This window comes from Belonocnema kinseyi, chromosome 3 (genome assembly GCF_010883055.1).
Source record: "Belonocnema kinseyi isolate 2016_QV_RU_SX_M_011 chromosome 3, B_treatae_v1, whole genome shotgun sequence".
In the NCBI taxonomy this organism is placed as follows: domain Eukaryota; kingdom Metazoa; phylum Arthropoda; class Insecta; order Hymenoptera; family Cynipidae; genus Belonocnema; species Belonocnema kinseyi.
In genome coordinates this window covers 7,898,658-7,924,651 of record NC_046659.1, presented here as the reverse complement: position 1 = coordinate 7,924,651, position 25,994 = coordinate 7,898,658, and the positions used below count along the sequence as shown (strand labels likewise).

At 31.7% G+C, this 25,994-nt stretch overlaps 1 protein-coding gene and 1 long non-coding RNA gene across 7 annotated transcripts in view; one reads left to right on the top strand and one right to left on the bottom strand.

Annotated features, from left to right (window-relative positions):
* LOC117169113 overlaps positions 1 to 8,786 on the bottom strand; it is a 156,336-nt gene extending 147,550 nt beyond the window's left edge. Inside the window, exons 1-2 of the long non-coding RNA XR_004466612.1 lie at positions 8,637 to 8,786; positions 6,541 to 6,645 (exon numbers count right to left, since the gene is read on the bottom strand). This is a non-coding gene — a long non-coding RNA (uncharacterized LOC117169113). The remainder of the gene's footprint in view (positions 1 to 6,540; positions 6,646 to 8,636) is intronic.
* LOC117169108 (acetyl-CoA acetyltransferase, mitochondrial) overlaps positions 8,772 to 25,994 on the top strand; it is a 260,337-nt gene continuing 243,114 nt past the window's right edge. For 3 of the 6 annotated variants that reach the window (XM_033355258.1, XM_033355257.1, XM_033355259.1), the window contains exon 1: positions 8,772 to 9,051. The gene's annotated coding sequence lies outside the window, so the exon portion shown is untranslated. Of the gene's footprint in view, positions 9,052 to 9,242; positions 9,365 to 25,994 lie in introns of all 6 variants that reach the window. The other 3 variants (XM_033355262.1, XM_033355261.1, XM_033355260.1) reach the window with 2 other exon arrangements.

Here is a 25,994-nt window from a genome sequence, read left to right as displayed (position 1 = left end):
AATTTTTCATAAGGACAACCGCAGGATTTCGCCGGGAGAGGGTGCTAATCTGAAAAATTGTTCTGGATGCCAAAATACATATTATTTAAATTGTGGATCGAGGATAAGAAAGAGAAAAGATGGTTTGCTTGTCTCTTGCTGCGTCTAGGAAGTGAAACATAGGATTGATAATATTCAAAAAGGCTACAAGATATTTGATGGGAGAATCAAAAATATAGAAGATCGATATACTATATTGGAGGAGCGAATTAATCAGGAAGAAATTACGGCGAGCGAAACGATACCCCCGGTCCAGGATGATGAAAGTAATTACAATTCCTGTGTACATGAATTAGAAGATAGAAATGGCAGAAGAAACAAATTCATAATTTTCGGTCTGGCAGAAGTTGATGGGGAGAAAAAGGACACTGCAAGTAAGAAAAGTGAGTCTGAAAACTTTTCGAAAAATATGAAATGGTTTGACTCTGAGTTTGTGCTGGAAGGTAAAAAATTCTACAAAATTGGCAAAATATTACAGAACAGGTCGAATCCGATGGCAATAAAGTTAATCTTAGAGACGAAGATGCAGGCGAGAAACCTACACAAAACTATATATACAGTATTGAAGGCCCAAAAATGGGGATTCTAAAGGGAATCAGATGCACTCCAACCGGAAAGAAAATGCAGAAAAAGGAACTTCAGAATCTACATTAGGAGTTGACCAAGATAATGTTAGAATGGAAAGCGGATCTTCAAATCGGATATCGGCAACATGTTCCTGTCATAATCGAAAAAGAAGAGAAGAAGAAAACTGGTGGAAGACAAAAATGTGGAGCGAGAGACAAGCTAAGTATTTGCTATCAGAATGTTAGGGGGTTCAGTACAAAGACGGAGAAGGTTCGCTTGTTTTCAGACACTAACAACTTTGATTTAATTTTATTGACAGAAATTTGGTTGACCCCAAGGGTTTACTCCACAGAACTATTTAAAATAAATAAATATACTTTCTACAGAGATTATGGAATTGGGAAAAGTGGTGCGGGAACTATTATAGCAATAAATACACACTTTAAGTCAATAGAAACATCATTGGTTAGTTTAAAAAATCATTTTCCTAGCAGGAATATTGTTGCTACAGAAATATCTAAAAACTTCTATTCATTAAAAATAGTTGTTCTGTATGTACTTTCACCTTTAACGTTTGACAAATTTGTATTATTTACAGAGAAAATGGCTTTGTTAGGATCATTATATTATGGGAAATTTATTATTGCTGCAAATTTTCATATAAGCAACTACAATGATTTTTGTCAAGGTTTTCTCTCAGATATCAGGGCGGATAAAATATGCGAATTTACTGAATCTATGGATTTAACCCAATACAACAAAATCTTGAACAATAACAATAGATGTCTAGACTTAGTTCTTGCGAATACGATGTCAACAGTAAAAAACACTTTAGATACTATGGCGAATGAGGATGAGCACCATCCCTCTTTACTAACTGGCTGTAATTGCGTGACAAAATATGCACTTTGTAAGTTTCAGATAGATTTTCAAAACATATTTAATTTAAAAAAGGAGACTATTCGTGTCTATACTTCGACTTAGCTAAAATTAATTGGAATGAGTGGTATAAGATGAATGATTTAGATGATGCGTGATGTCTGATTTTCTAAGAAATTAAAAAACTATTTAAAAATCAAATACAAATTTCGAGATGAAAAAAATCGGCTTCTGATATGAAGACTCGCAATAAAATTTACAAAATCGCTAAGAAATGACCAAAGATTATCATAAAAATTACTTAGCAGACGCAGAAAACACTCCACAGGGTGATACTGCGAAAATTTGTAACATAGCCTTATAGTTAAAAAATGAAACGAGGATTTCTGGAATCATGATGTATGAGGGCTTTAAACTGTACGAAGAGGGCAGGATTGTTGAGGCATTTGCAGAATACTTTGAGAGCGCTTATGTTGAAGATGAAGATAATATTGCTCTCAAGAGTACAATTTATCCATCACAACGGAAAGAAACCAATGTGTGTCCAGTTTCAATGGGGGTGACAGATCTGACCTAAGAAATATCGTGTTATGTCAATTGTAAACAACTTTTCCAAAATATTTGAGATGTGTTTAGCTGATACTATTATGGCATATCTAAAACCATAATTAAATCCTGCACAGCGCGGTTTCTTACCCAGAAAATCTACAATTAGATTTCAGTAAATTCACAGTGTTTACCTCAGAAGCGCTAAAAAGTGGGAAGCAAGTTGATGTAGTCTATTTCGGTTTCTCAAAGGATTTTGATAAAGTGAACAACAGTCTATTATTAATAAAATTTCGTGATCTTAATCTACCGTCCAATCTTGTTATACTGATTAAGCATTTTCTAAGAAATAGGAATCACTATGTTCAGTTCGCAGGTCACCCTACGGACATTTATCAGCCTAAATCGGGAGTTTCGCAAGGCTTAAGTTTAGGTCCTATTTTTCATATTGTCTATAGTAACGATATAACTAATAAGATCTCATAAAAAATGATATTATATGCGGACGATGCAAAGATATATAAACTAATAAAACAAGTAGGTGATTGTGTGCAGCTACAGAATGATCTAGAAAATTTGTATGAATGGTGTATAAAGAATTAGCTGACGCTTAATCTGAAAAAAAAGTTCAGTGGTTACAAATTCTAGAACTGTGAATTCAATAAACTTTAATTACTAAATCAATAACGTCGAATTAAGAGCAAATTTTAACTGGCAATTAAGATTTTAGAATCATATTGATATAACGAGTAGACAAGGCAGCACAATGCTTGGATATTTGTACATGAAATGTAAGAGTTTTAAGAAAAGGGAAATGTTAATATGTGCATCACATGCTGAGACACTTGAAAAGATAAAAAAAGAAATTTTTGAGGTATTTGGTGTTTAAGGAGGAGGGTATTTATCTTGAAAGAGGAGGCTCATACCTAACACATCATACACGTTTTAATATAATGCTGTTGAAAGGTCGAAGATTACTTCACTACCTAAAAATGCTATTCAAAATATTAAAAGGTCAAATTAACTGACCATTTCTACTCAATAGAATTCATTTTCGAGTGCCTTCGGTTGATACACGATGTCAAGAGCTTTACTATATTAAAATTGATAATACACGTAATACTTACAACTCTCCAGGACAGAATATGTGTAGGTTGATATATGATCTGTGCAAGACTCACTGAATCATTTGATTTGTTTAACTCCATAATGCGTAATTTCAATGCAATTGCAATGACATTAATACTAAGTAAAAAGTAAACGAAAAATAATTACTGTAATTTGACTGTATGAAATTGAAGAGTGATATGTAGAAAATAATATACTTTAAGCATATGTCAAAGCTAAGAGAAACCCTGTAATTTGTGTAAAAACTGCTGGGATTTCAATAGATATGAATATGAACATACTATCATGCAAAGCGCATTTTTCTGGCTTGTTTCATTATTTTGCTTGGCGCATTATTTAAACCTTATTCGCTTTCCTAATTCTTGCCTATCAGGGAAATATCAAGGAAATTGGAAGATTTAATATTGTGGCTACCCTAGATCGGAACGATACTTCCTTCCAGACACTTTCCGTTTCTTCCGCTAGGGTTGAAGATGATTGAAGCGACTATGTTAAGATGTTAAAAACAAGAGGTTCAAATCAATCGGTCGAACTGATCAACACGGAGGGCGGAATTGATCATTATAAAGGGTCAATTCGCTTACCATAGAGGGTCGATTTGATCATCTCAGATAGTCGACTTGATCTTCTCGGACAGTCAATCTGGCCATTTTAGGGGTTCGATTTGATTAGCCTACATTTTCTATATTTGTTGTCCTTTTTCTGTTTATTCCAGTTTCTCTCATAAGAGATTGAAAAATATAAAATTAAGTGGAATCTATAAAACCTGACAATTTTTGTATGAAATACATGACTTCTAAAAGCATTTTTTATTTTTTGTTGATAGCGAGACGTATGATACATAATTTGATATCCAAAAACAGTAAACATTCACTTATATCCTATAAGGAGGGGATTCCACCGCTGCTACTTAGCAAAGGGTAAATTGCCGCGCTGTGCGCTAATTGGCTTGTAGTGGATGCCGAGCAGATATAAATGAGAGCTATAGCAGAAATATAAGCGGGACAGAATATAAGTGAGAGCGGATATAAACGCCGTTATAGTGTATATTGTTTGGAGCACGAAAGGCTAAGGGCACGGCGTGGCGGCACTCTATACTGCACTAAATAATAAGATTTTAAACATTCGAGTTAATTCAGAAACCAGTGCCCAATATCTTGTTACTTTCTGCATCATTAATAAAAGATGAAAATTTTTGCACGTTTTGAGTTTGAAACGACACGGTGACAAAAAATTGATAACTGAACGTTCAGTCATGCATTTATCCTTCATCCCTTGAAAACATAAAATTTGACGTTAAAAATTCAAAAGAATAAACTTAATTCACTTTTCATCATGTTCTCTCTTACGCACTTCACTTTTCACGAATGTTATAAATATCGAAAAGCAGTTTAAACTTATTAAAAATATGTTTAAATTCCATGAACAGAAAATGTGACGCTGAACGGCTCAATAACATTCACTCACTCCGAATATGCTCTGGACGCCAAGGTGATCCCAACTCTCGCATCCCTTCACACTGCATGCATCGCGTCGGCAACCGGATTGGTGAAGGTTCGCTTGGTTATTTGTATTGATCAAATAGGAAAAGTAACTGTGTACAGGAAATAATGAGAATAAAGTTATACCAATAATTCTATGCTTACAAAAAAGACTAATGAAGTGAAGTTTACATTTATTATTTGTTGTAAACATTTGACTTAGACATTCGATTATTTTAAATAAACATGGCAAGGGTAACTAATAAGGTTGGCCCTTCGCGACGGGTCATTTGCTCTTCCGTGGATGGTTGAAATAAGTAAAAACAAGATGATCGTATTGACCATTCCGAAAGGATACTTTGATTATTCTTGATAGTTAGTCTGACCCCTACCGAAAGAAATCTCTGAGTTTTCTTTAGCGAAATAGTCTGGCCGATTTGAGCCTATAAACAGAGTCGATTTGAAACAAAGTAGTCTCGTAGATAGTTTGAGAGATTTGGGTCCTTTTAAAGATCCTTTTAGTGGTCCTTTTAAGAGTGGTGCGACGGTAATATAATGTTCCTTTTGTATTCGTCACGTACCGGGCGGGCAGAGTTATTTACAGTAGTTGGTCGTGGCTAATCCGTTCTCCCTTTTTAATTTCTCTTCAAATTATTAACACTTTTTTTCTAATTGATGAATTTTCTCATCATACTTATTTATAATTATAACTTATATACTAATATACAATTTTCTAGTTGAATTAAAAAATGTTGTCTTTTTTGGCGTATCTCATTCCATTTACGAGAAACGTTGTATTAATTCCAATTTTAAGCATTAAAAAAAAAAGTTAGATATCTGAAATCATCGAAACCCGTAGATTCCGAATTATTATGTTTTAGGCTATTAACTATAAAATGAAAAAAATCTACTTCTAAATTTTAATCCGGAAGCTTAATAAAGGACCCTTGAGTGTCGGCTACTCTATTGATATAGCCTTTCTGCTTGTTATTTATGATCGTATTGCTATTTCAATTCAAGAAAGGACATTTTAAAGCCTTTAAAACATTTAAAAGAACTACCTGGACCTTAAAACATATCTACTTGAGTGCCTGCGGAGAATTTCTCTGAGCTTCTTTGACCTAAAGAATTTTTAGTATATACTTAAAGATTCTTTTCGGTAGGGACCTTCTTGTAACAGTTTGACTGGTCATAAAATGAGAGTCTCTCTGATTATGACAACAAAATTCTGGATGGCTCTTTAGACAATATAGAAGAACGGACTGGCTCTCTAAATGTTGATTCTCTAACTTTGTTCATCCATTTTTCTCCGTACGTTCTATGTCCGTGTCGTAAAGCTATTTAAATGTCGGAAAGATAATGCAGACATTTGCTTAATTGTTGCAATTTTTTTCGTAAAAAATCTGTATTAAATTTTAAGTCTGCTGCATAGAATGGTTTCTATTTTAAATAATTTGTGCATTGAATATCTCTTAAATCTAAGCCCTGATGGACCGAAGGGACCGAAAGGAGCCTCTACAAAGTACCCTTGAAGGCCCCACTCAGTCCCTCTTCGGCTCCTTCTTTAAAAAGTCAAAAAACGGCAAGATCAACTTTTAAATGGTTGAAATGCGGATTCAACGTTAAAATTTCCATTAGAAACTCACGGAGTAATCATAATACTTTTTTTGCAGTATTAAAAATGTTTTAAAATGTCAATAACTTCTGCTGAAGGTGACTTCAAGCGCATCCATAATAGCACAAGTAGTATTTTGCACGCGAAGTTGAAAAATAAAATTCAAAATTGGCAAATAAATGTAAATAAATATATGTAATAATTGATATGTCTAATTGTATACAAATTTAATACCTTCCCCTATAAGAATAATATGACAAATGAGAATTTAAACAAATCCTTTACCTTTAGTCCTGACATTTCCTCTCGTAACCTCAAGGACACAGCTTGACTTCTCTCATTTGCATCGCAGCGTTGTTTTCTGAGGTTTCCACTGCGTCGTACTAGCATCTAGACAAAATTCTTTAAGTTACCGACGGAACTCTTATTAACTGATACTAAAAGAAGATGCGCTTAAAGCCACAATTTCAACAATTTAAAAGTTGATCTTGCTGTTTTTTTACTTTTTAAAGAAGGAACCGAAGGGGGACTCAGTAAGGTCTTTAAGGGTACTTTGTAGAGGCTCCTTTTGGTTCCTTCGGTCCGCCAGTGAGAATAACAAATGTCTGCGAATAAGGGTCGATGATATTCAAATCATAACTTTCTCTCTAACAATCGTAAATTTGTATTTTTCTTTTGACGAAGAAAATAGCAACTGCTTAGAAGAACATCCCTGTGTTAAGCGTTGAATAGAGAAAAATTAATATTTTAAGATTTCAGTATAAAAGTGAAGATTATTTTATTCTTTCTAATGTGTGATTTTTCCATCTGTATAAAATGTCAATATAAAAATAGGATATCTCCTAAACATATTAATTTCTATTTTCATAGTGACCGCCGCATAGTTTCCTATTCTCCAAAAGAGAACCTGTTTTCAATATATTTAATTCCTTCTAATTGTACCGATAGGCTAATTGTAATTGTATTCCGCAAAAGTGTTCATATTTAGGGTTTATTTAATTCCTTCTAATCAGTTCAGAAAATATGTATAATAAATGGTTTTAATGCCTTCATGTGGAATATAAGTTTTGGAATTTTAATTGAGTAAATTCAAGTCTGCCTCTCTGGTGGTAAAATGTTTTTAATTCACATATTTTACATTAAAACTTTTTTTAATACGTTTAAATAAATGATTAATATATAAATAAATATAAATTCGAATATTTTCCTAATTTATAAGTCATAAAACGATTTTATCATGAAACATAGGTTAAATAAATGCTTCCATTCAATTTTACCAAGTCGACTGAGAGGAATAGTATTTGCAATTTTTGTTTTCCCGTTGGAGGATTTTCAGACGGAGGAAAAATCGCGTATTCATAGAAATGCAAATTCTTAATTCTTCTGAATTCAGAGCTTATTGTCGAAATTAGTCGTGCCCTTCTGATGGCGTTTTAGAATCATGGCAGTGCGAGTAATATTGTTGTTCTATAATTCCATAATCGGGTGTTCAATACTCACATTATACATACGATTCTACGTCATGTACTGTTTCCATATTTCCTTTGTACGTTACAACGTAAGAAATAGGTACACCGATAAGCTTATACATTTATACGATATAATGATGAGTTATACAATTATTATAATTTACGCCAAGATTTATAAATAATTCAATAAATAATCTTAAGGAAAATTTCGAAATTATTATAAATATCACTTATACACTTTTCCTCTTCCAAGAACATGATTATTATTTCAAGAAGAAATCAATTATTTATTTCAGTAACAGTAATCCCTACTGCAAATACCTATATAGGTGCCTGTAAATGTCACTAATAGGATTCTATATAAGGATCCTATAAGTGACCTATATATGATCCTATATAGGGTTACCTATATAGGTCAGTATATAGGAAATGAAACAGCTTCCTGCATAGGATCCTTTATAGAATCCTAAATGATTCTATGGTGAGGGTATGGGTTCCTTCTTCCTACGTTAGAATCCATATAAGAACTTATACAGGTTCCCACAACAAGGAAATCACACAGTCAAAAGTAACTACTGCGCAGCTGTATCTGCTATAGAAAACTACTGCGCAACACTTTCGGTTCATCATCTGTCCTATATAGGTCACTAATAGGATTCTATATAGTATCCTATGCAGGAAGCTGTTTCATTTCCTATAGGTGGCTCCAATACTGACCTATATAGGTGACCCTATATAGGATCCTTATATACAATCCTATTAGTGATCTATATAGGTATTTGCAATAGGGATGTTATTATATTCCCCAATTATTCGGACTTATACAAAAAATTAGTCACCAATTGAAAATTTTATTTAAATTTAAAATTCTGGTCAAGACAGGTATCAGCAGCATGCAGATATATCTATTACCGAAACAGGTTAGCGATCGCTTAGCTGCCATCCCACAGTCGCCAGCTTTCTTCCCACTTCACGTCATTGTCACACTTTTTCAATCTTACTTTTTAGCAGTCCTATTTAAAAAAAATCTCAGAGACAAGTTTTGAGTGCTCCACAGATTTCGCCATTTTTTTGGACACCTTTCCAAAAGCCTATATATAAAGGTCTGTGGTCTATATAAAGTCATATGAGCAAACCTTGACTTCATAATCACCTTGTAATAGATTTTTTGTTGGATATCATATCAGTGCAACTGGGAACATATGTAATCAACAGTTTCTCTTCACAGTGCTACAGCCAGGTTTATAAACGGTCGTACCTATAGGTATGACTTATTTATTTTTATTGAATTGAAAACCTTCATATTGATGAAATGTTTGTTTTCAAAGTAAGTATCAATATCAGTATCATTATATAATAATGAATAGCTTTTTAAAATGAAGATAATTTAAGTCAATGATAGAATGTCATTTATAATTCAGAGATGTGAATTACATATAAGTAATTCATCGGGAAATTTGTCAATCGCCCTTCTCGCTTTCATAGTAAATTCTTGTGCATTTACTTCACAAATTCCAGCACAACGAAAGTACAATAACGTGACATTCCTTTCTGAACTTGGTTGAAGTTTTATTACGCGCCGATTGAAACATTCTATTTGATGAGCAACATAACATTAACTACAATAGGAAAGCCCACAGGTACGCGGAGAAACTATTGGTTGTAAAATTTGCCATTAAAATATTTATTTTTACAAGAGTTCAATAGAAATCTATGATATTTATAGTCGGGAAAATAGTATTGATTGTCACATCGATAAGAATTAAGAAATACTTTTTCTGATTAAAATACATTTTTATTAAAAATAGGTGACTCAGTGCCGAATAACGTCATATGCACTGGAATTTATGAGGATTAACAAACTCCTGAATATCATAATTTGCTTTGTAACAGGAAAAAGTCTCCCACGACACCCCTCTTCGATTCCCACCAGCGCTACTTTCTTCCAAAACGATTTTTTCTATTTCAGCTTAGAATGTAATATTAATATCTAATTCTATGTTTCATGTATAACATTTACAATGGATGCAACTGAAATCTCTCTCTCTCTCTCTCTCTCTATATATATATATATATATATATATGCATACAGAGAGCGGGCGAGCGTAGTCTGGAGTTGCGCACGGAGCGTAGCCTCGACTCCCCCATTGCGGAGAACCGTCGCATGGGGGGAAGTGGTGGGAGAGCCGCGCTAACATTTGAATGGCTGTAGCTGTGATGAGCAGACAGCACAGGCTAGAATGAAAATAAAATAGAGCGACAAATGATACGTTGTCATCAATGTAAACACAGGGTGGCCGCTGGACCTGGAAATCGGGAGATGACAGTGAATTTATTGTTTGACCGGGATTATGATATCATTCAGTTTAGAATGCGTAATTCGAAAATCTTTCACTTTTAAAATGTTCTATTTTAATTTTTAAGCTTACATTTTTATTGAAAGAATTTAAAAATGCAGTTTTAAAGACTACAAAAAACTGAAAATTAGAAATGTTTGAAATAGATGGTTTAGCATAAAAAAAAATTGTTACTCGATAAAATTTGAATAGAAATTAATTAATCGTTTTTAAGTTGAACTGTATTTCAAGTATTAAAAAGTAAATAATAATTGATTTTACAACACGATTCGGAATTAGTTCATATTTTTAGAGTTTCCAGATTTAAACTTTAAAAATTAAACTGTGTAAATTTGATACTCTTATTAGTTAGACAAATGTAAACACTCGATTGAAACTTTATAAACTATTTTTAGTTTTAAAATAACTTTAAAATAATATAATCGTTATTAAAGGCTTTGATTAAATTTGAAATATTCGTTCAGTATAAAATATTCCCTTTTTGAACCAATCAATTTGAAATTTTTTAATTCAGAAAAATAAAAATGATCTAATATTTAGGAATATCTGAGTGTTCATTTAAAATCCGTAATTACAAATGAAATAAACAAAAAATTAAACTTTCAACGTTAAAATTTTAATTACACTATTTAAAATAATTTTATTTGTCAATCAAATTGTTGAATTGTTATATATAAATAACCATTTCAAATCTACTGTCCTTAGAAAAAAATTAAGTAAGTTCAAGAAATGTTTAGAAGTTTTGACAAAATATCAAAATTAATTAAATATGTGAAATGATTTCAAATAATTTCAAAGATTTTTAAGAATTGTGAAGGACTTCAAGAGAATAAAACACGTTTCCTTAAGATTCGTAAGAAAATTAAAACTGATTTTTTATTTTGAAAGATCAATCTAAGAGAATCTTCAAAAAGATTTAGAAAGGTTTACGAAACTATGAAAAATGAATGTGGAAGATTTTAAGCATTTTGTTTTAATCTGACATAATTTTTTAAAAAGATTTAGGAAAAATGCGAATCATTTTGAAAGATATTTAGAAGTTCTTAAATTCTTTAACCCTAAATAAATTGAATTTCAACAATGGATGATAAAACATTGTTATATGACATTTAATTGAAATGTTTTTGCTGCACCGTGTTATTTTATTTTAGGGTTATCCATGTTATCATTTTCAATACTCTAAATTAAAGAATCAATCAATAAATTAAATTTTTTTAAATTATACTATTTTAGGGAATTTTAAGCTAGAAACATTAGAAATTGAACAATTACATTTTTTTATAAACTGAACACTTCTTAAATTAAAAGTTAAATTATTTCTACTTCAAATACTTTAAATATCCTAAAAACACTTAAAAATTTTATTTCAAAATCTTGAAAAATCTTAATGATGTTCTACGTTTTTCAAATTTTAAATTATTTTTCATGGTTTCGTAAATCTTTCTAAATCTTCTTAAACATTCTCTTAAATTAATTTTTCAAAATAAAAAATCATTTTCAATGTTCCTATGAATCTTAAGGAAATGTGTTTTATTCTTTTAAAGCCTTTCACAATTCTTAAAAATCTTCGAAATTATTTGAAATCATTTCAGATATTTAATTAGGTTTGCATTTTTTTAAACTTCTAAACTTCTAAATAGTTTTGTGTATTTCATTGGAAATTACGGATTTTAAATGAACAGTAAGATATTTCTAAATAATAAATAATTTTTATTTCTCTTGATTAAAAAATTTAAAATAGACTGGTTTAAATGGAATACTTTAAACTGAAATTTATTATTATTATTTCAAACTAAAATTTTTAAAGTTATTTTAAAATTAAACATAGTTTATAAAGTTCCAATCAGGATTTTACATTTGGCTAACTAATAAGACATTAAAATTTAAACAGTTTAATTTTTAAAGTTTATATCTGGAAATTATAAAAGTATGTTCTGATTCCGAATCGTATTGTAAAATCAATTATTATTTACTTGTTAATACTTGAATTACAGTTCAATTAAAAAATTATTAATTATTTGATGTTCAAATTTTATCGACTAAAATTTTTTTTAAATCCTAAATCATCTATTTCAAACATTTATAATTTTTTAAGTCTCTAAAACTGCATTTTAAAATTGTTTAAATAAAAATGTACGCTCAAAAATTAAAATAGAACATTTTGAAAGTGAAAGATTTTTGAACTACGCATTCTAAACTGAATGATATCATAATTCAAAACTATGGCAATTTAGCTAATCATTTAAAACACGGTTGAAATCAAAGCTGGACAGATTTATTTTCTAAAAATGTGTAAAATTTCTGGTTCATAAATAAATGCACTGTCATTTCCCGATTTCCAGGTCCAGCGGTCACTCTGTGTTTGCATTGATGAACACGTATCATTTTTCGCTCTATTTTCTTTTCATTCTAGTCTGTGTTGTCTGCTAATCACAATCACGAGGGAGCCGAGGCGAAGCTCGTCCGGTCTCTGTATATATATGTCCAAAAAGTCTAGAAACACATAAATAACTGTCCAGGTAAAATATTATTCAAATGTGTCAAGATCATTCTCAGAGTAACTTTAAAAGAGAAATCCAATGGGGACCCTCCTTGAACTTGACCTTCAAGGTAATTTCAAGGTCAAAGTTGTGTTTTTAAATGGTAACCCCTATTTTCGACATTGGCAATCGAAAGAGTGGAAAATTTCACTTTAAATATGTACTCAGGTCATAGATCATAGGTGTCTTAATTAACTTTCATTAGACCTGCACAGTCACACCTGACTTATGACCTGAGTAAATATTGAAACTTAAAATTTTTTACTCTAATGTTTTCGGATTTTGAAAATAGGGGTCAAGTTCAAGGTCAAACTAAAGCTCGCAATGGGATTTCTCGTTGAAAGTTACTCCAAGAATGACGACCTGAGGAAATAAAGAGCTGCTCCGTTAAACCAAGCCGGAAATTGTTAAAGTTTGAATGACCTTCAGCTGACCTGCAATGTCTCACCTGACCTGCAAAGTCTCACCTGACCTGCAAAGCCTCACCTGCCCTATGAACTGAGTACATATTTCAGGCTTTATAACGAGAGGGTTACGTGATCAAAACTGGACCTCAATTTTTCTTTCCCAATTTACGTCTACACGAAATTAGGTATCGCTCTAAAAGTTTGGGAAATAAAAGAGGAGACAATCGCTGGAGGACCGAAGGAACCGAAAGTAACAATTACAAAGTACCCTTAAATAACCCATTGAGTCCCCCTTCGGTTCCTTTTTAAAAAACTAAAAAACAGCAAGCTCAACTTTTAAATTGTTGAAATTCGGATTCTACGTTACAATTTCCATTAGAAACTCACGGAGTATTCGCAAAACTTTTTTGCAGTGTTAAAAATTTTAAAAAATGTCAATAACTTCTGCTGGAGGTGACTTCAAGCGCATCCATGCTAGTATCCAGACAAAATTCTTAAAGTTACCGACAGAACACTTATTAACTGCTACTAAAAGAAGATACACGTGAAGGCGCCTTCGGTCACTGTAAATGACAGTTATTTTTAATTTCTTTAAAATTTTTAACGCTGCAAAAAAAGTAGTGCGAATACTCCGTGAGTTTCTAATGGAAATTTTAACGTAGGATTCGAATTTCAACAATTTAAAAGTTGATCTTGCTGTTTTTTTTAGTTTATTAAGAAGGGACCAAAGGGGGACTTAATGGGGTATTTGAGGGTACTTTGTAGAGGTTCCTTTCGGTTCCTTCGGTCCGCCAAGGATTGCCTCCTCTTTTATTTCCTAAAGTTGTAGAGCGATACCTAATTCCGTTTAGACGTAAATTGGGAAAGAAAAATTGAGGTCCAGTTTCGATCACGTGACATTCTCGTTACATAGCCTGAAGTTATGCTCAGTTCATAGGTCATGTGAGACTTTTCAGGTCACATTTTTAACACTTATTTTTTAAGAAAAATTTGTTTTTTTCTAAATTCTCAACAGATGACAATGAAATTTTCTTATTTCTTAGAAGTTTAATTTTTAAAACTTAAGTTTCAATCTGTTAAAAATGACAGATATTTTATTTTTTAAAGTTTTTAACGTTGGAAGAAAAAGTATTGCGATTACTCCGTGAGTTTCTAATGGAAATTTTAACGTCGAATCCGAATTTCGACAATTTAAAAGTTGATCTTGCTGGTTTTTTTTTTTTTTACTTTTTTAAGAAGGAACCGAAGGGGGACTCAGTAAGGTTTTTAGCGATACTTTGTAGGGGCTCCTTTTGGTTTCTTTTGGTCAAAAGTTTTTGTTCGAATCGTTTTGAATCCACACAGAAAATATGACATTAAAGTATCTTGTTTAATCTTATTGAATGCAGTCAACTGACCGTATCAGTTCAATACCATACAATAATACCTTCAGTGATGCGAGGCATAGAATGGAACGAATGCCGTTGAATTACCAAATAAGTCGAATGCCATTTTATGTTTTTCCGACCGGATGTATTGAATATAATTAATGCATTCGATTGCCGTTAAACGGCCATTCGGACAAAAACGGAATTTGTTTAGATTTATAGGCATTAAAGTGTACACTTTTTTAAAGCCATATAATCCAATTCAATGATTTCTTTTTTACAGGGTTTTCTCATGGATTTTATACAGTTGATACAAACACAAAAATACGTCCGCGTAAAAATTCTCCCTTTTCCACGTGGATTACCTCTAGGATTTTAGGAAATTGGTAAAAATTATAAAATCCCAATTCCTCGCGGAAATCCTCCTGTTTTTCCGCGTGTCTTTCCTCTTGGATTTTAAGAACCTTGTGAAAATATAAAAAATCGTTTTCAGCATTGAAATCCTCGAGTTATATCTCGAGGATTTCAAAAACTTGGTACAGATAGCAATACTTAATTTTCATGCGGAAATGTTTGCCACGAAAGCATGGTTTACCTCATTGTAGATATAACGACGTGACGGTGGGTATACACCGCAAGGAAAAAAGTAGACTGTAAGATGTACAATTTCGAACAGTAAAGCTAAGTTTTAAAGCGTACCCACTGTGAAATGAACAGTTTTCACAGTATTGAATGCAGTGTGAACCAGTAATCTGAAATTATACTAGTCGAAATACCATTTGTAGCAAAACATAAAGCAGCTATTACAGTTTGACATTGTAGAGTGGAATAGCGTTGGCAAACGCTGCTGAAATTACTGCGTCACATTGTCAGGTTTCACTTAAAAACTGGTAGACCTTACGTTTTCCCAATGCAGTTTGCAATAGTTATCCGGCATACCAATATAAGGCGTCCCCCGCACCAATTGCGCAGTGTAAAATTATAACATCTCCTTTTTCGTACTGTGTCAAATCCTGACTGACAGTATTAGAGGTACATTGTGAACCGGGAAAATAAATGTTACTGGGCGACATTATAATATCTCCACTTTCAAACGGTGTTATTCGCTGAGCGAGATTTGTTTTATTTCTTACTATATTAAGTTTACTTTTATAATCAATTATTAATAATTAATTATTTTTCTAATAAAAACTAAAAGATGTATTGAGATTATAATTAACTTCATATCTGCCGTACTATGGAAAATCTTACGTAAGTGGCATTGTCGTTTAGGTCGATTTAAACATTTTCAGTTACGAGAAAATGGACCGTAATCGCGAAGTCAGTTACGTAAGCTTTTCCTCATTATGCACGGAGGGAAGTGGAAAAATAATTTGTGGATCTAAATATCTCAAGTGTGCCACTTTTAAATCGATAGTTCTATTTTTAATTAATTTATATAGTTTTCGATTCTTTTTTTTTATCAAAATAACTCCCCTAAAATATTTCTGTAAAAAATTTTTTTAAAAAAGTTATTAACAATCAAAGTTCTTGGTCATTTTTTTCAAAAATAGATTACTTTCGAACGGTTCATCGAAATTAAATAATAAAGTTATGAAAATTTTTTTACGAAATATACTTTACGCTAAAAAAAATTTCGGTGGTAAAAAAACATTTTTCTATTGCTTAAATAATCGCTTGTTTTAAACAATTGAAAATTAATAAAACTTCTCCGCCTGTAAATGAATTCTTTCACGTCTCAATAGATTCTACAATTTTTTCCGAAAATGTTGTTGAAAAAAAGGTTTGTATTTTGCAGTAGTTCAAAAGTTATTGATTTTTTGTTACCGCGCTCCGACCCCCAGCCTTAATCGAGCACATTCGGACGCGATAGTTCAAACATTCAATCTAGTAGTTGAATTGAAAACCAAAAAAGATAAATTGTCAATAAAAAAATTTAGTAGTTGGTATTTAAATTAAAAATCTTAATTATTTTAAATACCAACTATTAAATTTTTGATTGCAAATTTATCTTTTTTGGTTTAAAATTTAACTACTAGGTTAAATATTTAAATCAATTTGTTAAAAATACTTTTTTAATAGAAAATTAATCTTCTTGGTCGAAAATTTCACTATACTTTGTGGAAGATTAAACTATTTTATTAAAAATTCAGTTTTTGTGTTGAATCTTCAATAATTCAGTCAAAAATTCATCTTTTTGTTGGAAAAATTAATTTTTTGTTTAAAATTTGTTTTTTGAATTAAAAACTAATATTTTCAATGATAATTTGACCATTCGATTTTTTTTGGAAATTCACATGTTTTGATTGAAAATTCAACTACTTCATTGAATACTTAAAGACTCTCTTAAAAATAATATTTTTGGTTGAAGATTCATTCCTTTGTTTGAAAATTTATCTATACCTGATTGGAAATTAAACCACTTTATTCTTTTTTAGTAGAAAATAAATTTTCTTGGTTGAAAATTCATCTTTTTGATCAAAAAATAACTATATCTGGTAGAAAGTTGAACCGCTTGATTAAAAATGCATTTTTTAAATAAAATTGATCATTTTAGTTTAAAATTCGTTTCATATTGTACTTAATATGATACCCATAATAATTTTATTCCAAATAATTTATTACCCAATTGTTTCCATATTTCTTGGCTTTAAGTTGATCTACTTTATTGAAAAATTAATTTGGTTTAAATGATACTTCATTCTTTTAATTGAAAATTAATCTATTTTGTGGGGAAGTGAACAATTTTGATAATATAATTATTTTTTTAAATTAATCTTTTTAACTGAAAACTTAACCATTCGACTTTTGGTTGAAAATCGATTTTTTTAGTTGATACTGGATCTGTTTTGTTGAAAATTCATCTTTCTGATTAAAAAAATGACTATACTTTGTAGAAAGTTGAACCACTTGATTAAAACATCTTTTTTTTAACATTGATCATTTTAGCGTGAAATCCGTCTCATATTGTACTCAATATGATACCTGCGCGCGTCCGAACGTACTCGAACAGCGCTGCAAAAAAAACCTTTTTTTTACCAAAATTTTCGAAAGATGGACCGTTCGCGAGTAATCCATGTTTGAAAAAAATTATTAAGAACTTTGATTGTTAATAACTTTAAAAAAATGTTGAAAAAATATTTTAGCGTAGTTATTTCGATATAAAAACAAATCGAAAACTGTGTAAATTGATTAGAAATAGAACTATCCATTTGAAAGTGGCACACTTGAGATATTTTGACTCTTGTATGAAGAGTGCTGTATTACAATACAGATTATTGTGGTACTAGTGACTAACGCTACAGTACCACCGACATATCGCGAGTTCGCGCCACTCTCGACTGTTCCTGTAAGCATTGTAGTTTTATTTCCATTCGTCTGATTTATATTTTATAGTATAATCAAATTTCAACGTAAAATCTTTAATTTCTACTAAAAGCCACTTTCAAAACTTTTATGGCTGTTACAGTGCGATACCGCCACACTAAATCTTTATTTTCCCGGAACAGAATACGTTTTTTTATAAGCTGTGTTTTTATTTTTATTCAGCCTCCTCGTATTTCAGGAGCAAGTTTTTATCATGTTTTAAAGCTGAAGAATAAATTTGCAGTCCCTGCTTAAACACAATTTTCAAAACCCACGAAATTTGAGATTGAAAACTTCCACATTTTATTTCTTGGAACTGGATACTTGTGTTTAATCATACTTTTTTGGCCTCAAATAAAAAACATTTAATCTCGGAAGTAACTTTTGTTTTTATCTTTATAGGCTGATTTTGATTTTACGGAATACTTTTTCGTTTCTTTAAAAAAATTTGTTTTTGTTTGTTAGATACCTAAATTTGTATATTGCAACCCTTCAAATATTGTTCCAGGAATAAAATTAAAAAATATATAAATAAACACCGTTTACTTCACTTACCTATGTTTGCAATTTATTATACTATTATACTATTTATTATATCACATAATGTGCAATCTTATATTTTATAAAAATGTATAAATAATTACTATAGCTTTTAGCAAAGTTTTATAAAATTCTTAGCATTTAAAAATTTTCATTTTCAAGATTTATTTCTTCTAATTTCAACCAGCCTTCGATTCAATGTTCAATCTCTACTTCAAAGTTAGAATATTAATCAGGTTTAAGTAGCTTGTATCTTAAACAATTTTTTCAACTCCAATGTTTCAATAAATTATTTGTCGTAGCTGCTTTTGTTTTTACTTTCTTGACTGAGATTTTGTCAACAGAATCCAAGCGATACATTAGCGTATTTAGCTAAAGCGTCCGACATAGGCTTAGGTTTTAGGTTGTTTAGGTAGGTAGGGTTCGAATCCCACGAGGGTGCGATTTTTCATAGCGTTTAAGCGTTCGATTACATTTGTAAGTGACAGCACGTGAAATTGCATGATTTCACAAATAAATTGAATGCGGTTATTAAAAATAAAACATTTTTTTTTTTGTAAATTTCTCATTATATTTCATCATCTGTTTCGAGCTGCTGTAATGAAATGTCTACACGAAAGGCTCCATTACTTCACATAATAATTCAAAGGTATGCGAATAATAATAAAATGACCGGTCGGTCTCCGAAAATATGGCAGATCAATTGATCTCAGTTTTGTCGTGGTCAATTCTGCTGCTAGTGAAATACGGTTTGTAAGCACCGTTGCAATCTCTTCAACGCAGTAAGACCTACTTTTGTAGCAAACGTGGCTGCGATGTAAAGTGCCTTGTTATGTTTTTCAACGTTGGTTTGAGGAATGTGTTCCATACGGTCTCTTAGTTGAGGATAAGTTAGAATAATCACTTTGCATATAAACGTCGCAAATCATAGCTTCTTCTAAAATTGGTCATTTTCATCAAGGTTTTTACACATTTTTATAGCTTTTGAGCTGGATGCAAAAGTGTTGTCAGGCGGCTTCGAAGTCGCCGGACATTCAGGTGAAATTTCTTGAAATTGATTTTACAGAAAAAGGTTTGAAACAAAAAGTGGCCCACTCCCAGAGATGCATATTTTCATTGATATATAATTTTTTGATAAAGTTGATGTATTTTGAGAAAACTTCGATTAAAGGAATACCATAACAATAAAAAGCCGTTTTTCTTGACAGCAAGTCATTTTTTCGAAAATTATTACAAGACAAAAGGTAGTGTATTACATGTATACTCCAAGATTAATATGAAGTATTTTATCAAAATGTTAATATTTACAAATTTATTCACATTTTTCCTTCTTTTTCCCATTTTTTCTATCACCTGCTGTATCTTCAGCAATTTAAAAGAAGGTGTGCTCAAAATTCGTACACGAATAAAGTAAGTCTTATGCAAAGAATTGGCGTCAGCCACTTTCAGGTAAAACAATAACTTATTCTGCTATAAATAATCATAATCAGAGTCACGTTCTCAGCTTCTGATTATCGTAGAAAGTTGTAATAAAGGTGACACTTTAAAATATCCATTGTTTATTATTGTTAAAGTTTATATTTTGTCGTCGAAATACGTTCGATCTTTCTTATCGTGATGAATGTCAAGTTTCCCGGAACTAGCGTGGGATCGTCTCATATTTTTCGATGGTCATTGGTGTAGGCATTACAAATTCTTCGTAGTGCATTTTTCCGAGTATAGAACTGCATTAAAAATGCACCACGAAGAATTTGTCATGCCTATACCAATGACCATCGAAAAATATGAGACGACCCCACGCTGGGTCCGGGAAACTTGACTTTCGTCACGGTAATAAAGATCGAACGTATCTCGACGGCAAAATATAAAACTTGACAATAATAAATAATGGATATTTTAAAGTAAAGTGATTTTGTTGTTTAATTTTTATAAGAATATTCACCTTTATTAAAACTGTCTACGATAATCAGAAGCTGAGATCGTGACACTGATTATGATTATTTATAGCAGAATAAGTTATTGCTATAACTGAAAGTGGCTGATGTCAATTCATTGCACAAGACTTACTCTATTCGTGTACTAATTTTGAGCACAACTTCTTTTAAATTGCTAAAGATACACCAGGAGATAGAAAAAATGGGAAAAAGAAGGAAAAATGCAAATAACTTGGTAAATATTAACATTTTGATCAAATACTTCGTATTAATCTTCGAGTATACCTGTAATAGAGTACCTTTTGTCTTGTAATAATTTTCGAAAAAGTGACCTGTTGTCAAAAAAAAACAGCTTTTTATTGTCATGGTATTACATTTAATCGAAGTTTTCTCAAAATATATCAATTTTATCAAAAAATGATATAACAATGGAAATATGCATCTCTGGGAGTGGGCCAACTTTTGTTTCAATCTCCACGTCTACTACCTATCTTCTTCCGTGAGAATGTAGTGGTAAGTGGAGAGGGAAGATTTCGTCAGTCTTTCCTCTCTCCTAAAAGTTTAGGCTATCGGGTCGTTTTGAACCGCTCGTCCTGAAAAATATCACTTTTCAGAGTAAATCCCCTTTCTTCGGCGCACGTCACAAATAAATAATAAGAATGGTAAGACAGATTTTCTAAATACCGAATCGCAGATAAATATCTCTTTCTAATCATACAAAATGATATAAACGAACAGGATTTAAAGATCACTTCTAAAATCTAAGTTAAAAAAGTACGGTCATTTGTAGGTCTTAATACATAACACGGATGTAATTTTTTTCAATTATCTTATGTGATTCTGCACAATGTTCATAATAATGCGAGAGAATGTTTCTTCCGATCTTTCTCGACGAAAAGTTATCGAATCATCTTTGATTATTTCGCTGGAACTTAATCTTTAAGAGTACGATATTGGACTAATGAAGTTAAAAAGTTATAATGACGGAAATTTACTGGCAAAAAATATGTAGCCCTGGATAAAAGGCAGCGCGATCCCTTAGTATTTAACCAGTAGTCAGAAAAATGTACATACTTCTTATTAACGACTACCCTGGTCGTCACAAATAATACCTATCATTATAACAAACTAGCGATTAAGAATATGCCCTCAAATCAGATAATATAACTTCTGAAAAAGAGTTGAAGAGTTTATCAAACGATGCGTCAAATTAGACGCATTCGTAGTATTTTTGTTACCAAACCTTGAAATCTTCTCTTTAAAGTTAGCCATAGAAACTGTGAAAATGTTCAGTGGTTCTGGTTATCATAACAAATGTAGAGTCGTGCGAAAGACAAAAAGCGCACGGTCGAGCGGGGCTCGTCCTTTGTCAATGTACGAGAAATATAGACTGCAGACGCCGCTCGACCGAGAAATATTCGATTTTTTATGATAATTCGAGAACCAGTTAATATTTTTCATTGTCTTCACCTAATTTTAAAGAGAAGATTTCAAGGTTCGTTTTGCCTAACTTAACAATGCTTACCATTATTTTCCCACATTTTATCTAGATCATGAAAATGGATAAAAATCAGAAATCAGATTGGTCGTTCTCACTAACTAACTCAGTCTCAATTCATCAAGAATACTTTAAAAGGCGCTCATTTCAAGCGCCATTATATCAGTTTTTCAACTTATTTTTTAAAACTTATTCTATCTTATTTTGTTCCTGATATATCCTGAGAGAAGTGAGTGCATGTTTGAAATCGCTTATATTTTAGGTGTCTGTATACTGTATGAAAGAAAAACATTTTTATGATTATCACTTAGGAGTTTACCAAATAATTAAATTTTGTTTTTTAGAAACTTTCAATCTCTAAATCGAAAAGTTAAATCACATGATCTTGAATATCTTCAAATGCACTCATATGCGCCATAGAGAAACAATTTTGCGCCATATTCATAACCGAGTTATCAGCTATTAAAATGGGTGGGGGGCTGGCGTGATTTTTCTAAACTAATAACATTTTTCCAAATTCATCATACCTATCTTTCATAACTTCAAATGCGCTTAAATGCGCCTACACTAAAAAATTTTGCGCTAGCTAATTAACATAGATATCATAGTTTGGTGGGGAGGGGAGGGGGGCAGTGTAACGCAGGTGCTAAATCCTCAACAGTGATGTGCAATATAAAGTTAATGACCTGGATTCTTTCGTCTTCAAATGCGCTCATATGCGCAATCAAATTTTTTTGAAAATCTGTAAAATTGCCTAAGATATGGAGGTAACAAAATGTTACGAAGTGATGACCACCCGAATTAAAACTTTGCAATCCTCATTGAGGAAGGGGATTTTCTATGGGAATTCAAATGCGCTCACATTCTCCATAAAGAAAAAATTTTGCGCCACATTGATAACCGAGTTATCAACGAACAAAATAAAAAGTTTTCAATCCGCATTGATAAAGTGGCTTTCCTATGGGGTTTCAAATGCGCTCAGATGCGCCACTTTCAAACTTAATAAAAACAATCATCAACCCCCCAATTAACACTTGATACCGATAAACTAGCCCATGATATTTCCACATAACCTAAATTGCAACATAAAAATTTGTTATGATCTCTTCAGGCAGAATTTCAAATGCGCTCATAAGCGCCACTTTCAAAATTGACGAAAAAACATACTCAACACCCACACAACCACTTGTAACGATCCACCACCCGATGATATCTCCAAATAAATAAAATTGCAGTATACAAATTTATTATTGTCTCTTCCTATAGGATTTCAAATGCGCTCATATGCGCCACTTTCGAAACTTCACAAAAAAAAGATAATCAACCCCCTCATTACCACTTGTTACGATTCACTATCCGATGATATCTCCAAATAACTTAAATTGCAAAATAGAAATTTATAATGATCTTTTCGTATAGGGTTTCAAATGCGCTCATATGCGCCACTTTCAAAAGTGACAAAAAAAAACATAATCAAGCCCCTCACTACCATTTGTTACAATCCACAATTCGATGATGTCTCTAAATAACTTAAATTGCAAAATAAAAATTTATAATGATTTCTTCGTATAGAGTTTCAAATGCGCTCATATGCGCCACTTTCAAAATTGACAAAAAACCATAATTAACCACCACATTTCCAATTGTTATCGATGCACCACCCGATGATATCTCCAAATAACTTAAATTGTAAACTAAAAATTTATGATGATCTCTTCGTATAGGATTTCACACGCGCTCATGTGCGCCACTTTCGAAATTGACAAAAAACGATAATCAACCCCCTCATTACCACTTGTTATGATCCACTATTCAATGTTGTTTCCAAATAACTTAAATTGCAAAATAAAAATTGATAATGATCTCTTCGTATAGGGTTTCAAATGCGCTCATACGCGCCACTATCAAACTTGAAAAAAAACCATAAAAACCCCTCACGACCACTTGTTACGATTCACTATCCGTTGATGTCTCCAAATACATTAAATTGCAATAAATTGTCTTCTTCCTTTCCAATTGTTATCGATCCACCACCCGATAATATCTCCAAATAATTTAAATTCCAAAATAAAAATTTATAATGATCTCTTCGTATATGATTTAAAATGCGCTGATACGCGCCGCTTTCAAAGTTGAAAAAAAACCATAAACAACCCCCTCATTTCCAATTGTTTTCGATCCACCACCCGATGATATCTCTAAATAAATTAAATTGCAAAATAAAAATTTAAATGATCTCTTTGTCTGAGATTTCAAATGAGCTTATATGCGCTACTTTCGAAATTAACAAAAAATCATAATCAACTCCTTCATTTCCAATTGTTATCGATCCACCACCCGGTGATATCTCTAAATAAATTAAATTGCAAAATAAAAATTTATAATGATCTCTTCATATATGATTTCAAATGCGCTCATACGCGCCACTTTCGAAATTGACAAAGAGCTGCAATCTCCTCTCACTTCCAGTTGTTATCGATCCACTACCCGATAATATCTCCAAATAAATTAAATTAAAAATAAAAATTTATAATGATCTCTTCGTATAGTATTTCAAATGCTCTCATATCTGCCACTTTCAAAATAGACGTAGATGAGCGCATTTGAAATTCTATCCGAAGAGATCATTTTAAATTTGTATACTGAAATTTAAGTTATTTAGAGATATGATCGGGTGGTGGATTGATAACAATTGGAATTGAGGGGGTTATTTATGGTTTTTTTTAAATGTTGAAAGTGGCGCGTATACGCTCATTTGAAATCATATATGAAGAGATCATTATAATTTTTTATTTTGCAATTTAATTTATTTAAAGACATCGTCGGATAGTGAATCGTAACAAGTGGCAATGAGGGTTTGATTATGGTTTTTTGTCAATTTTGAAAGTGGCACATATGAGCGCATTTAAAACGCTATAGGCAACTCCCTTCATTAATGCGGATTGCAAGATTTTTATTTTGTTGGTCATTACTTCGTAAAATTTTGTTATCTCCATATCTTGGGCAATTTTCCAAATTTAGGGGGTTGTTTATGGTTTTTTTTTCAATTTTGAAAGTGGCGCTAATGAGGGTATTTGAAATCATATACGAAGAGATCATTATACCTTTTTATATTGTAATTTAATTTATTTAAAGATATCGTCGGATAGTGAATCGTAACAAGTGGCAATGAGGGGTTGATTATAGTTTTTTGTCAATTTTGAAAGTGGCACATATGAGCGCATTTAAAACGCTATAGGTAACTCCCTTCATCAATGCGGATTGCAAGATTTTTATTTTGTTGGTCATTACTTCGTAAAATTTTGTTATCTCCATATCTTGGGCAATTTTCCAAATTAAAAAAAGGCGCATATGAGCGCCTTTGAAGACGAAAGAATCCTAAACCTTAGCTGCCTTTGTGTTGCTACAAATGGTATTTCGACTAGTATAATTTCAGATTACTGGTTCACGCTGCATTCAATACTCTGAAAATTGCTCATTTCACAGTGGGTATGCTTTAAACTTTAGCTTTTCTGTTCGAAATTGTACATCTTACAGTCTACTTTTTTCCGTGTAATTTGACGGTGATACGTGAATAATTGTTGTCAATTATTTTAACGATCCTTTACTGAAAAACAATTGCCTAGAAACAATTGAAAAATAATACGCTTTTCACTATTTAAATTCTTGATGTATAATTACAGGTACTTCAGCAGCCTTCTATTAGACTTAAATTATGAAAATGTACTCGATTTAAAGCATGACTCCTAAGTATAAGTCAGTATCACACGTGTCAGAGGAGAATCGACAATAATTAACTAAAAACGTTTACAATTGTAAATGGAAAGAGTTTTTTAAGTAATAATAAACTTTGCATATTGTAACCTGTTAATCTATTAATTTAACGTAAATTGGAAAGCCTTATTTTTTATTTCGTAATTTAACTGCGAATCATACAATTAACTGACTGTAGTCAGTTTTGTGTCGATTCTTTTCTTAAAATCGTCATTTGGAATAAAACAAAAAACACTTATTATGATAACTTTCTAAAAGATATTATAGGAACTTCAAGAGCCTTTTATTCAACTTAAATTATATTTAAATCATCGCTACTTAGTAGAGCTGAGTAACAGAGATATTACAATAAAATCGACGTCATTGAACTTAAAACCTTCCAAAGATTTCTAAGATAATATGTGTTCATAAGTTTCACGATATTCTCTAATTTAAATCGTCAACCGTAGGGCTTTTTTTCGCACCACTTAACCGTGGCCGGGTGGGG